The sequence below is a fragment of the Lithobates pipiens genome, unplaced genomic scaffold (assembly GCF_037356315.1).
Source record: "Lithobates pipiens isolate NorthernLeopardFrog02 unplaced genomic scaffold, aLitPip1_a1.2 Scaffold_27, whole genome shotgun sequence".
In the NCBI taxonomy this organism is placed as follows: Eukaryota; Metazoa; Chordata; class Amphibia; order Anura; family Ranidae; genus Lithobates; species Lithobates pipiens.
The window spans coordinates 209,759,568-209,771,762 of record NW_027507788.1 but is presented as its reverse complement, the minus strand read 5'-3'; the positions used below and the strand labels follow the sequence as shown (position 1 = coordinate 209,771,762).

At 42.8% G+C, this 12,195-nt stretch overlaps 1 protein-coding gene across 3 annotated transcripts in view; it reads left to right on the top strand.

Annotated features, from left to right (window-relative positions):
• Positions 1-12,195, top strand: part of PKNOX2 (PBX/knotted 1 homeobox 2) — a 701,154-nt gene that overhangs the window by 415,114 nt on the left and 273,845 nt on the right. For all 3 annotated transcript variants that reach the window (XM_077458198.1, XM_077458196.1, XM_077458197.1), the window contains exon 4: positions 1,852-1,948. The gene's annotated coding sequence lies outside the window, so the exon portion shown is untranslated. The remainder of the gene's footprint in view (positions 1-1,851; positions 1,949-12,195) is intronic.

Here is a 12,195-nt window from a genome sequence, read left to right as displayed (position 1 = left end):
GTTATCCGAAATAACGAATGCCATATCTAAATGAATGGAACGTAATACATTAATAATAATAATAAATAACAATAATAATAATAAAAACTTGTTATGATTATTATTATTTATTAATATTTATTTCCATTCCATTTGTTATTTCAGATAATTTGGAAATTTGGATAAATTCACATTCGTTACCTTCACTAACAGCCACATTAAAAAAAAAACCCAATTCCTATAATTTAATAGTTATTATTAGTTAGTAATTATTTGGAATTTTTGTTCTTTCAAATTTTCGGATTTTCTTTCTTATGTTCAGATTTTCGGATTTTCTAATTTCCGAAATCTAAAATTTCCGAATTTTTTAATTTTTGGAATTTTCGAATTGCGATCATAATGAATGACCCCGAAAAACAAATTTATCCGAAGTTACGAGTTATCTGAAATAACGAATGCCATATCTAAATGAATGGAACGTAATACATTAATAATAATAATAAATAACAATAATAATAATAAAAACTTGTTATGATTATTATTATTTATTAATATTTATTTCCATTCCATTTGTTATTTCAGATAATTTGGAAATTTGGATAAATTCACATTCGTTACCTTCACTAACAGCCACATTAAAAAAAAAAATCCAATTCCTATAATTTAATAGTTATTATTAGTTAGTAATTATTTGGAATTTTTGTTCTTTCAAATTTTCGGATTTTCTTTCTTATGTTCAGATTTTCGGATTTTCTAATTTCCGAAATCTCAAATTTCCGAATTTTTTAATTTTTGGAATTTTCGAATTGCGATCATAATGAATGACCCCGAAAAACAAATTTATCCGAAGTTACGAGTTATCTGAAATAACGAATGCCGTATCTAAATGAATGGAACGTAATACATTAATAATAATAATAAATAACAATAATAATAATAAAAACTTGTTATGATTATTATTATTTATTAATATTTATTTCCATTCCATTTGTTATTTCAGATAATTTGGAAATTTGGATAAATTCACATTCGTTACCTTCACTAACAGCCACATTAAAAAAAAAAATCCAATTCCTATAATTTAATAGTTATTATTAGTTAGTAATTATTTGGAATTTTTGTTCTTTCAAATTTTCGGATTTTCTTTCTTATGTTCAGATTTTCGGATTTTCTAATTTCCGAAATCTCAAATTTCCGAATTTTTTAATTTTTGGAATTTTCGAATTGCGATCATAATGAATGACCCCGAAAAACAAATTTATCCGAAGTTACGAGTTATCTGAAATAACGAATGCCGTATCTAAACAAATGGAACGTAACAAATTAATAATAATAAATAATAATAATAAAAACTTGTTATTATTATTATTTATTAATAATTTGTTCCATTCCATTTGTTTAGATGCTGTATTCGTTATTTCAGATCATTTGGAAATTTGGATAAATTAACATTTGTTACCTTCACTAACAGCCACATTTAAAGAAAAATTCCATTACCTATAATTTAATAGTTAGTTATTATTAGTTAGTTAGTTATTATTTAGAATTTTTGGATTTTCATTCTTTCAAATTTTTTGGAATTTCTTTCTCACGTTCGGATTTTCGAATTTTCGGATTTTCGAATTTTCGGCTTTTTGAATTTATGAAATTTATGAAATTTCAAAGTTTCGAATTTTTACATTTTTCTAATTTTCTAATTTACGAATTGCGATCATTATGAATGACCCGAAAAAAACAAAAAAAAGAAGAATGAAACGAAAACTAACACATTTTTGTCTACTTGTCTAATTTTGTCTAGTGTCTACCAGGAACTGTAAACCTGTATAGGATCACACGTGTCTGGTATAACATTTTCACATTTTCTCTCTGCAGGTTTATGGGATAATACACAGCGGTTTCCCCTTCCATTCAGCTCTGAGGTTTGTACAGAAAGTTCCCAGATCGTCGGCTTCCAGTGTCGCGCTGCACGGTAAGAGATCAGAAAAAGTTATCTGAATCAATATTAGACTTGGCTGCCATCTGACCCTACCCGCTGAAACAAATGCCCTTTTGAACCACAGTCCCGTGGAGCCTCTTCGGTTCCGATGTATAGATACTTTAAAGTTCACCTGTTTGAAAAAATAAAAAATAAAATATAAAACGTAATATAAATATAGACATCTTAACATTGGAGTACATAACAAAATTGCTTACCCGCTAAAATTGCTAACCCCTGGCAACATACTCGTTGGCAATTTGGCCTTTGGATATTATGACCTGGCATGGTGTTGGATGTGGGGCGTCTGCATTCCCTCGTGCTTACAGGTAACATTTAATGTAGGACTGTGGCCAGGCCGTGGAAATTGAAATACTTACATATTCTTAATGAGCAGTAAATACGCTTTTAAAAAGCTCCCACTGACCTCTGCAGCTGCAGATACCGTGGAATAATTCATCCTCAAAGTCTACAGCCGAAGCTTCTTCGTTTTTTGTTATCTCGTTTTGGGTTGGATACTGTGTCGGACTGGCTCAATCAGTCACTGGATCTTGGGTGGGTGATGGAGTTGGCGTGGGGCAGAAGGTTTTTCCTTCCAATGCTTTGGGCTCAACTTGAAAGATGGCGATAGTCAGCCTGGGTTTGCTACCTCTGGGTATGGCCTTAAGGTCCTTTCCACATGTGGGTTAGGAAGAGTAGGTCGAAAGGATCGCCCGGTGTCTAGTAAGTAGAGGCTGGAGGATGAGTTTGAAGGCGTATGACAGGTATGACAAGCCAACGCATTTGGGGGGGAGGGCAAAGAAGTGACAGGAGGTCTCCTCAACAAGCCAAGAGGCTTGTTCTGCTTACTTTGCAGCACCTCTGCGATATGCTTATAGATTGGATCAAAAATAAACTGTGCTAGAAAAAAAAATCTTGGTAATTGATGAAGAAAGTCTCTATGCATAAAAACAAGAACGTCCATATAGTGACGTGATATCCGAAGGACCCCTAAATCGTGGATAATTTCACCAAGAAATCGTGACAGTTCAGAGAAACACCTCCACCTACCAGCTCCTAATGCCGCGTACACACGATCAAACAATCCGGTGGAAATGTCCGGCAAACTCAAGTCCGCCAAACAATCCCCCCGTGTGTAGCCTCCGGCATACTTTTTTGACCCGACAATACAGCGGACTTAGAATTTCGGTTTGCACAACAATCTGCCCGCCGTACTCGCATTTCGGCGGACAATCCGGCCGTGCGTATGCCAGTCCGCCGTACTTTTGAAATGAGCGGACTTTTCCCGCCCGGAGAAAAGTCTGCTCATTTCGAGCGGGTCTCCAGGTAGGCGGGGCCCGCGAAGGAGACGTCGCTGGCCCCGCCGCCTGGTATGGACTTAAAGGGGAACCCCCAACGCCGAAAAAAATCGGCGTGGGGGTCCCCCCCCAAGTCCACAACAGACCCTTGTCCGAGCACACTACCCGGCCGGCCAGGAAAGGGGGGCGAGCGAGTGCCCCCCCCCTCCTGAGCCATACCAGGCCGCATGCCCTCAACATGGGGGTGCCTTGGGGAAGGGGGGGCCGCGCGGCCCCCCCACCCCAAAGCACCTTGTCCCCATGTTGATGAGGACAAGGGCCTTTTCCCGACAACCCTGGCCGTTGGTTGTCGGGTCTGCGGGCGGGGGGCTTATCGGAATCCGGGAGCCCCCTTTAATAAGGGGGCCCCGGATACCGGCCCCCCACCCTATGTGAATGAGTATGGGGTACAATGCACCCCTACCCATTCACCTGTAAAATAAAAGTACAAAAAAAACACAACACACGAGATAAAATACTTTATTGCACAGCTCCAGGGGTCTTCCGTCTTCGGGGGTCTTCATGGGTTGGTCACATGGGTTGATGTCACATGGGGACTGTGACATCGTAAGGGGGCGGGGTCACCATGTGACACCAACCCATGTGACATAAAGCCATGTGACACCGCCCCTTGTCCCTATATAAGTGGCCGCGCAGCGCGTCCCTGGCATTGTGGCCGGAGAGAGCGTCGAGTCAACATCTCCAGGAGAAGAAGGAGAAGAAGAAGAAGAAGAACGGAAGGCGGCAGCGGCGACAGAAGACCGGGCCACCGCCTGTAAAAGAGCTATAAGAAGGCGCGGTGGCCCGGCAGAAGAACCGAAGAGGGGGACAAGACCCCCGAAGTCGGGAGAAGAGGCCAGTGGCGAGGAAGAAAGCCGGACTCCTCCGCTAGCAAAAGAGCTACAAGAAGATAGCGGAGGAGTCCGGCGAGAAGACCCCCGAAGACGGAAGACCCCTGGAGCTGTGCAATAAAGTATTTTATCTCGTGTGTTGTGTTTTTTTTTTGTACTTTTATTTTACAGGTGAATGGGTAGGGGTACATTGTACCCCATACTCATTCACATAGGCTGGGGGGCCAGTATCCGGGGGCCCCCTTATTAAAGGGGGCTCCCGGATTCCGATAAGCCCCCCGCCCGCAGACCCCGACAACCAATGGCCAGGGTTGTCGGGAAGAGGCCCTTGTCCTCATCAACATGGGGACAAGATGCTCTGGGGTGGGGGGGCCGCGCAGCCCCCCCTTCCCCAAGGCACCGCCCATGTTGAGGGCACGCGGCCTGGTACGGCTCAGGAGGGGGGGGGGCGCTCGCTCGCCCCCCCTTTCCTGGCCGGCCGGGTAGCGTGCTCGGACAAGGGTCTGTTGTGGACTTGGGGGGACCCCCACGCCGATTTTTTTCGGCGTTGGGGGTTCCCCTTTAAGTCCATACCAGGCGGCGGGGCCAGCGACGTCTCCTTCGCGGGCCCCGCCTACCTGGAGACGCGCTCGAAATGAGCGGACTTTCCTCCACGAGTGTGGGCGAGTCCGTTCATTTCTAAAGTACGGCGGACTTAGTACGGTGGCCTTAGTACGCCGTATTAGTCCGCTGAAAAAGTGCCGTGTGTGGGCAAGTAGCCCGTTCGAAAATTCCGACGGACAGTTTGGCGGACGTCCGCCAGACTAAGTACGTCAGACAGACGGCTACGTGTGTACGCGGCTTTAGACCTCCTCTTATGGGAGGTCTAAGACACTTGTGGCTATATACCCAGCCAGGGCCTTTGGCTATCCATGCGTATGTGTTTGTAAGCTCGTCGGATCCCTGCTGGGTAAACGGCCACGCTATATCAACGTCCGCTCGGAAGAAAACTATCTGGCCTTTGGGAAGAAGCTCAAGACCCATCTCTTCTGAAGACCCAGATGGACACTGGTGGCAAAAGCCATCGTCCTGGGGCATTGGCTCAGGGGAATATGAGGGGTAATACGAATACAGGGGAATATGGGGGATATGACCCTCTTTAACCTAACTGGGATGCAAAGCATTCATGTATTATCTCCTCCTGGGTTTTGTGGTACCCAGAACAAAAGTTTTATGGCTGAATTAAAGTATGTACAGGCACTTTTTATTACACTAATGGATAGACACCCTATTCATTCAGCTTGCTAGGTTTAGCTCCTCCCAACTCCCTACTGCAGATTTCTTAATGGAATTACAAGAGCAGTTTACACCAGCCAGGGAAAGTTCGGTGATCTTATCCCTTTAGCGATATTAGCATATTTTGAAATCTAGAACATGGCTCTAGATCAGCCTTTCACAACCTTTTTACCCCAGAGGAACCCTTAATGTTATTTCCAGGTCTCGGGGGACCCCTGCTAAAACCATTTAATTGGGGGTCATTCGGTAAAATGCCTCTTACACTGGTGGTCAGTTGGAAGATTGCTCCTTACATTGATTGTCAGGTGGAAGAATGCTCTTTACATTGATAGGTGGAAAAATGTTCTTTACATTGATAGTCAGTTGGGAAAATGCTCTTTACATTGATGATGGTCAGGTGGAAGAATGCTCCTTACATTGATAGGTGAAAAATGCTCTTTACATTGATAGTCAGTTGGGAGAAAGCTCATTACATTGATAGCCAGGTGGAAGAATGCTCTTTAAATTTATAGCCAGGTGGAAGAATGCTCCTTACACTGATAGGTGGAAAAATGCTCTTTACATTGATAGTCAGTTGGGAAAATGCTCTTTACATTGATGACGGTCAGGTGGAAGAATGATGGATGATAATAGATGGAAAATGCTCTTTACATTGATAGTCAGTTGGGAGAAAGCTCTTTACATTGATAGTCAGTGGGGAAAATGCTCTTTACATTGATAGTCAGTTGGGAGAAAGCTCTTTACATTGATAGTCAGTGTGGAAAATGCTCTTTACATTGATGACGGTCAGGTGGAAGAATGCTCTTTACATTGATAGGTGGAAAAATGCTCTTTACATTGATAGTCAGTTGGGAGAAAGCTCTTTACATTGATAGCCAGGTGGAAGAATGCTCCTTACATTGATAGGTGGACAAAATGCTCTTTACATTGATAGTCAGTTGGGAAAATGCTCTTTACATTGATGATGGTCAGGTGGAAGAATGCTCCTTACATTGATAGGTGGAAAAATGCTCTTTACATTAATAGTCAGTTGGGAGAATTACATTGGTGGTCAGGTGGAAGAATGCTCTTTACATTGATGGCCAGTTGGGAGAAAACTCTTTACATTGATGGCCAGTTGGGAGAAAGCTCTTTGCGTTGATAGTCAGGTGGAAGAATGCTCTTTACATTGATAGCCAGGTGGAAGAATGCTGTTTACATTGATGGTCAGTTGGGAGAATGCTCTTTACATTGATAGTCAGTTAGAAGAATGCTCCTTACATTGATGGTCAGTTGAAAGAATGCTTCCCGTAAACTGGTAACCTTAATGCCACCCTGACAGACACCTAAAAAAACCTCTGGTATCATGCCGCGTGTCCTCCAAAGTGGTGTTGCACCCAGAACTATTCAACAACCATCAGACGGGAGGTCAATCAGTCACACCTGAAGGAACCCCTAAAAAGCACTGGATGGACCGTAGGGTTCCATAGAACCTTGGGTGAGAATGGCCGGTGTAGACTATGGTGTCCATCTGCACATTCTCCTGAGATGGCCATAATCCTGTGCCAGGGGCGTGGTGCATGCGCCATATTTCAACATAGGTTGAAGGGTGGTAACATTGCTCTGGCCCTGGGCAGTGTGACTTTTTGAGAACTACGTTCTGTTCCATTCAGCATTTGCTGAGTAGATCTGGGAGGAGATGGAAAGAGTGACTGGTTGAGTTTAGGTGATTGGCTTTACAGTTTTTTTGTGGTGTTGGTTGTTATAAATAGTAGAAGGGATCTCTAAATGAAAAACTGGATTTTGCACAGTAACTATACATTTTTATGTTTTGTTCTATCTTGCACATAAGAAACTATGACTGGAGTCTTCTGCCTTCGAAAACTGAAGATAAAAGGTGTGTTTGTCGCCCATTTTAGAAAAGTTGGAGATATGATATTTGATAACCCTCAGTGCCATTTATTTCAGTCTGGAAGTGAAGCTTGTTATTCCCCAGAACATACCAGATCCCATTGATTAAGAAGTCTTCATTACTAAAGCCCTGCCTGGTCCTTGCGGAAACTTTCAGGGGGGTCAGGTTGGGTTCTGATGTGACTCAGTGTTTCAGCCTCGGGAGACACATTACAATTGATGAAGAAAATCTATCTGCTCATGAGTATGGTCTGCGAGCCTATGTAAGATGAGTTTATCTCTTCCCGTATTGACTGTGAGAACACTGATGTGACTAAATGCCATGGAATTAGCAAAGGAAACACAATTGGAATGAGATCTTAGCATACATGTGTCTGGCTGTGGGGCTCAACTGGTATTGTTTTGTTGCTGCTGTTGATGTAGTATTACACGGGGCGTGTGCGAAGAACATAAAGAGAGGTTGTCATTTCACAAGGCGGCTTGAAGTATTCGGTGACGGGGGGGGGGGGCCTATTCCTTCCATCGTCTCTAAGTATGTCATTGATCATTTACCTCCATACTGTGCCTTGTGCTATAGCACTGTCGTTGTTTCATGCAGTCCTTTCCTTGCCTCTATCCAGCCCTTGGGGCATTATCCCTCCACTAACACCAATCCTCCTACTGCCACCAGAGATCCTTTAACTGCCACCAACAGTGGGGCACTATTCCTCCCACTGATACCAACAATGGGGCTCTATTCCTCCCACTGATACCAACAATGGGGCACTATTCCTCCCACTGATACCAACAATGGGGCTCTATTCCTCCCACTGATACCAATGATGGGGCTGTATTCCTCTCACTGACACCAACAATGGGCTCTCTATTCCTCCCACTGATACCAATGATGGGGCTCTATTCCTTCCACTGACACCAACAATGGGCTCTCTATTCCTCCCACTGATACCAATGATGGGGCACTATTCCTCCCACTGATACCAACAATGGGACTCTATTCCTCCCACTGATACCAATGATGGGGCACTATTCCTCCCACTGATACCAACAATGGGGCTCTATTCTTCCCACTGATACCAATGATGGGGCTCTATTCCTTCCACTGACACCAACAATGGGCTCTCTATTCCTCCCACTGATACCAATGATGGGGCACTATTCCTCCCACTGATACCAACAATGGGACTCTATTCCTCCCACTGATACCAATGATGGGGCACTATTCCTCCCACTGATACCAACAATGGGGCTCTATTCTTCCCACTGATACCAATGATGGGGCACTATTCCTTCCACTGATACCAACGATGGGGCTCTATTCCTCCTGCTGATACCAACGACGAGGCACCAGTATGTCAACTTACAGAAGCAGTGGGGCACTATGCCTCCCACTGATACCAATGATGGGGCACTATTCCTCCCACTGACACTAACAATGGGGCATAATTTCTCCCAGAGATAAAAACGATAAAACACTATTCCTTTCACTAATATCAATGATGGGGCACTATTCCTTCCACTGACACCAATGATGGGGCACTATTCCTCCCACTGACACCAATGATGGGGCACTATTCCTCCCACTGACACCAATGATGGGGCACTGTTCCTTCCACTGACACCAATGATGGGGCACTATTCCTTCCACTGACACCAATGATGGGGCACTATTCCTCCCACTGACACCAATGATGGGGCACTATTCCTTCCACTGACACCAATGATGGGGCACTATTCCTTCCACTGACACCAATGATGGGGCACTATTCCTCCCACTGACACCAATGATGGGGCACTATTCCTTCCACTGACACCAATGATGGGGCACTATCCCTCCCACTGACACCAATGATGGGGCACTATTCCTCCCACTGACACCAATGATGGGGCACTATTCCTCCCACTGATACCAATGATGGGGCACTATTCCTCATACGGATACCAATGATGGGGCACTATTCCTCCCACTGATACCAATGATGGGGTACTATTCCTCCCACTGATACCAATGATGGGGCACTATTCCTCCCACTGATACCAATGATGGGGTACTATTCCTCCCACTGATACCAATGATGCGGCATTATTCATAGTTATATAGAGGTACATAGTTGGTAAGGTTGAATAAAGATACTGGTCCATTCAGTTTGACCTATGTGTGTTCATGTCAAAATAAAAAATAAATCATATCCCATATCCCTGTATATAATGCTTGCTAAGCTGGGCATCTAATGCCCCGTACATACGATTGGAATTTCGGCCAGCAAAAGACAGATGAGAGCTTTTCATCGGAAAATGTGACCGTGTGTAGGCTCCATCAGAATTTAGCTGGCTGAATTCTCGCCAGCAAAAATTTGAGAGCATCAATTTTTCAGACGGAAAAAGTTTCTATGTGAAATTCCGATCGTGTGTATGCAATTCCGACGCGCAAAAACTCACGCATGCTCAGATTCAACTACGAGACGGAAGCTATTGGCTACTGGTTATTGAACTTCCTTTTTCTAGTTCCGTCGTACGTCGTACGTGTTGTACGTCATCGTGTTCTTGACCCTTGGAATTTGGTGTGACTGTGTGTATGCAAGACAGCTTGAACGAAATCCCGTCGGAATTCCGTCTGAAAAACCAACAGAGCTTTTTCCCACCAAAATTCTGATATCGTGTGTACGCGGCATAAGAGTTTTCCACCGATTGTGGAAGTGAGTTTCACATCCTTACCACCCTAACAGTGAAACAACCCCCTCCTCCAATTTCCATTGACACAAATGATGGGGCGCTATTTCTCCCATTGACACCAAAGATGGAGTAATATGCCTCCTACTGATACCAATAATGGGGCACTATTCCTCTCACTGATACCAACAATGGGGCACTATTTCTGTCATTGACACCAATGATGGGGCATCATTTCCTCCACCTGTATAAACGGTGAAACACTATTCCTCCCACTGACACCAACAGAGTAGCATCATTCCTCCCACTAACACCAATGATGCGCACTATTCTTCCCATTGGCACCATTGATCAGGCACTATTCTTCCCATTGGCACCATTGATCGGGCACTATTCTTCCCATTGGCACCATTGATCGGGCACTATTCTTCCCATTGGCACAATTGATCGGGCTCTATTCTTCCCATTGACACCATTGATCAGGCACTATTCTTCCCATTGGCACCGTTGATCGGACACTATTCTTCCCATTGGCACCATTAATCGGGCACTATTATTCCCATTGGCACCATTGATCGGGCACTATTCCTTCCATCCTCCACTTACATAAATCGTCTCCTGTCGAGTTTGAATTTGGCACAGCTGTGTGTGGTTCCTCCTGCACGGGGGCATGCTTCATTCACAGAGAGGTGTGAATGAAAAAAACTACGAGGCCCATCTGCCACCACTGCAGAGAGACTGTAGCTCTCAAATGACCAGACAGCAAAAAGAAGCAAACTGATGAGCTTCACTCTTTCACTCTGCTCTATCTTCCTATCAGCATGCTCCTTGTTAGCACACGAGCCTACAGTACAACTGATTGGCTCCCTGTTCTACTTCTCTGTCTTGCAGTCTGAGCTCGTCTGTACTGGGGACTGCAAGAGGCTGATAGCAGGTCAAATGTAAGAGGAATTCTTGTCCGATGTTATTATTACTATTTTTTTTGCTCCAGTGCTCACCTGATGCTGAGCTGGCCACACTTCAGATACTCACCCACATAGAGGATCCAATGTTGCCCTGCTGAAATCCTCTTCTTTGCAGTTGCCACCATATTCATCTGTGACATCATAGGGAGGCTGCGCCAGCTATTCCGGGTTCTGGCGCAGCTTACTGATATGACGTTAAGGCCGCCCCCATGGAACATGCATGTCTGGAGGCATGCCAGGGGCACTGATATAATTCACATAGACGAATGGTGGAGAATGGGGGGGGGGGGGGGGGGGTGGAAGTGAATTTAAAAATAAAAGCTTAAAGAAAGAAAAATAACCTGATATTAGACATGTGCACTGACGAAAAATGTGTTTGTTTTCGTTTCATTCGTTTTTTTTGCTTTTTTCGGAAATTTGGAAATTCGAAAATTGGGAAATCAGAAAATTCGGATTTTCCAATTTTCGAATATCCAAATTTTCAAATTTCCGAACTTCCTAATTTTCGAATTCCGAGTTTCCGAATTTTTGGAATTCGAAAATCTGAAAATTTAAAAACCTGAAAAAAAGAAAGAAAATCAGTAAAATTTGAAATAATAGCTAACGAATAATAACTAATAAATTATAGGTATTGGAATTTCCTTTCAAATTTGGCAGTTAGTGAACGTAACGAATACAAATTTATCTGAAGTTGCAAATTATCCGCAATAACGAATGCCGCATCTAAACAAATGTAACAAATGAATAATAAATAATATTAATAAAAAGGTGTTATTATTATTATTATTGTTATTTATTATTATTAGATCGTTACGTTCCATTCTTTTAGATACGGCACCCGTTATTTCAGATAATTCGTAACTTCGGATAAATTTGTACTTTGTGTGTTACGTTCACTAACAGACAAATTTTAAAAGAAATTCCAATACCTATAATTTAATAGTTATTATTAGTTATTTCAGATTTTTGAGTTTTTGATTTTTCGGATTTACATTGTCTATAATATTCAGATTTTCATTCTTATTTTTGGATTTTCACATTTCCGAATTTTCAAATTTCCTCATTTCGATTTTTTCTGAATTTCTAATCTCCGAATTTCTGAAATTTAGAATTTCCGACTTTCCAAAATTTCGAATTTTCCAATTTCCAAAATTTCGACTTTCCAAATTCCGAAACTTCCAAAATTCCGACATTTCGGAAATGGAAAAATTCAGAAATTCGGAAATTAACGAATTTGCCAAAATTCGTTAAAAAAA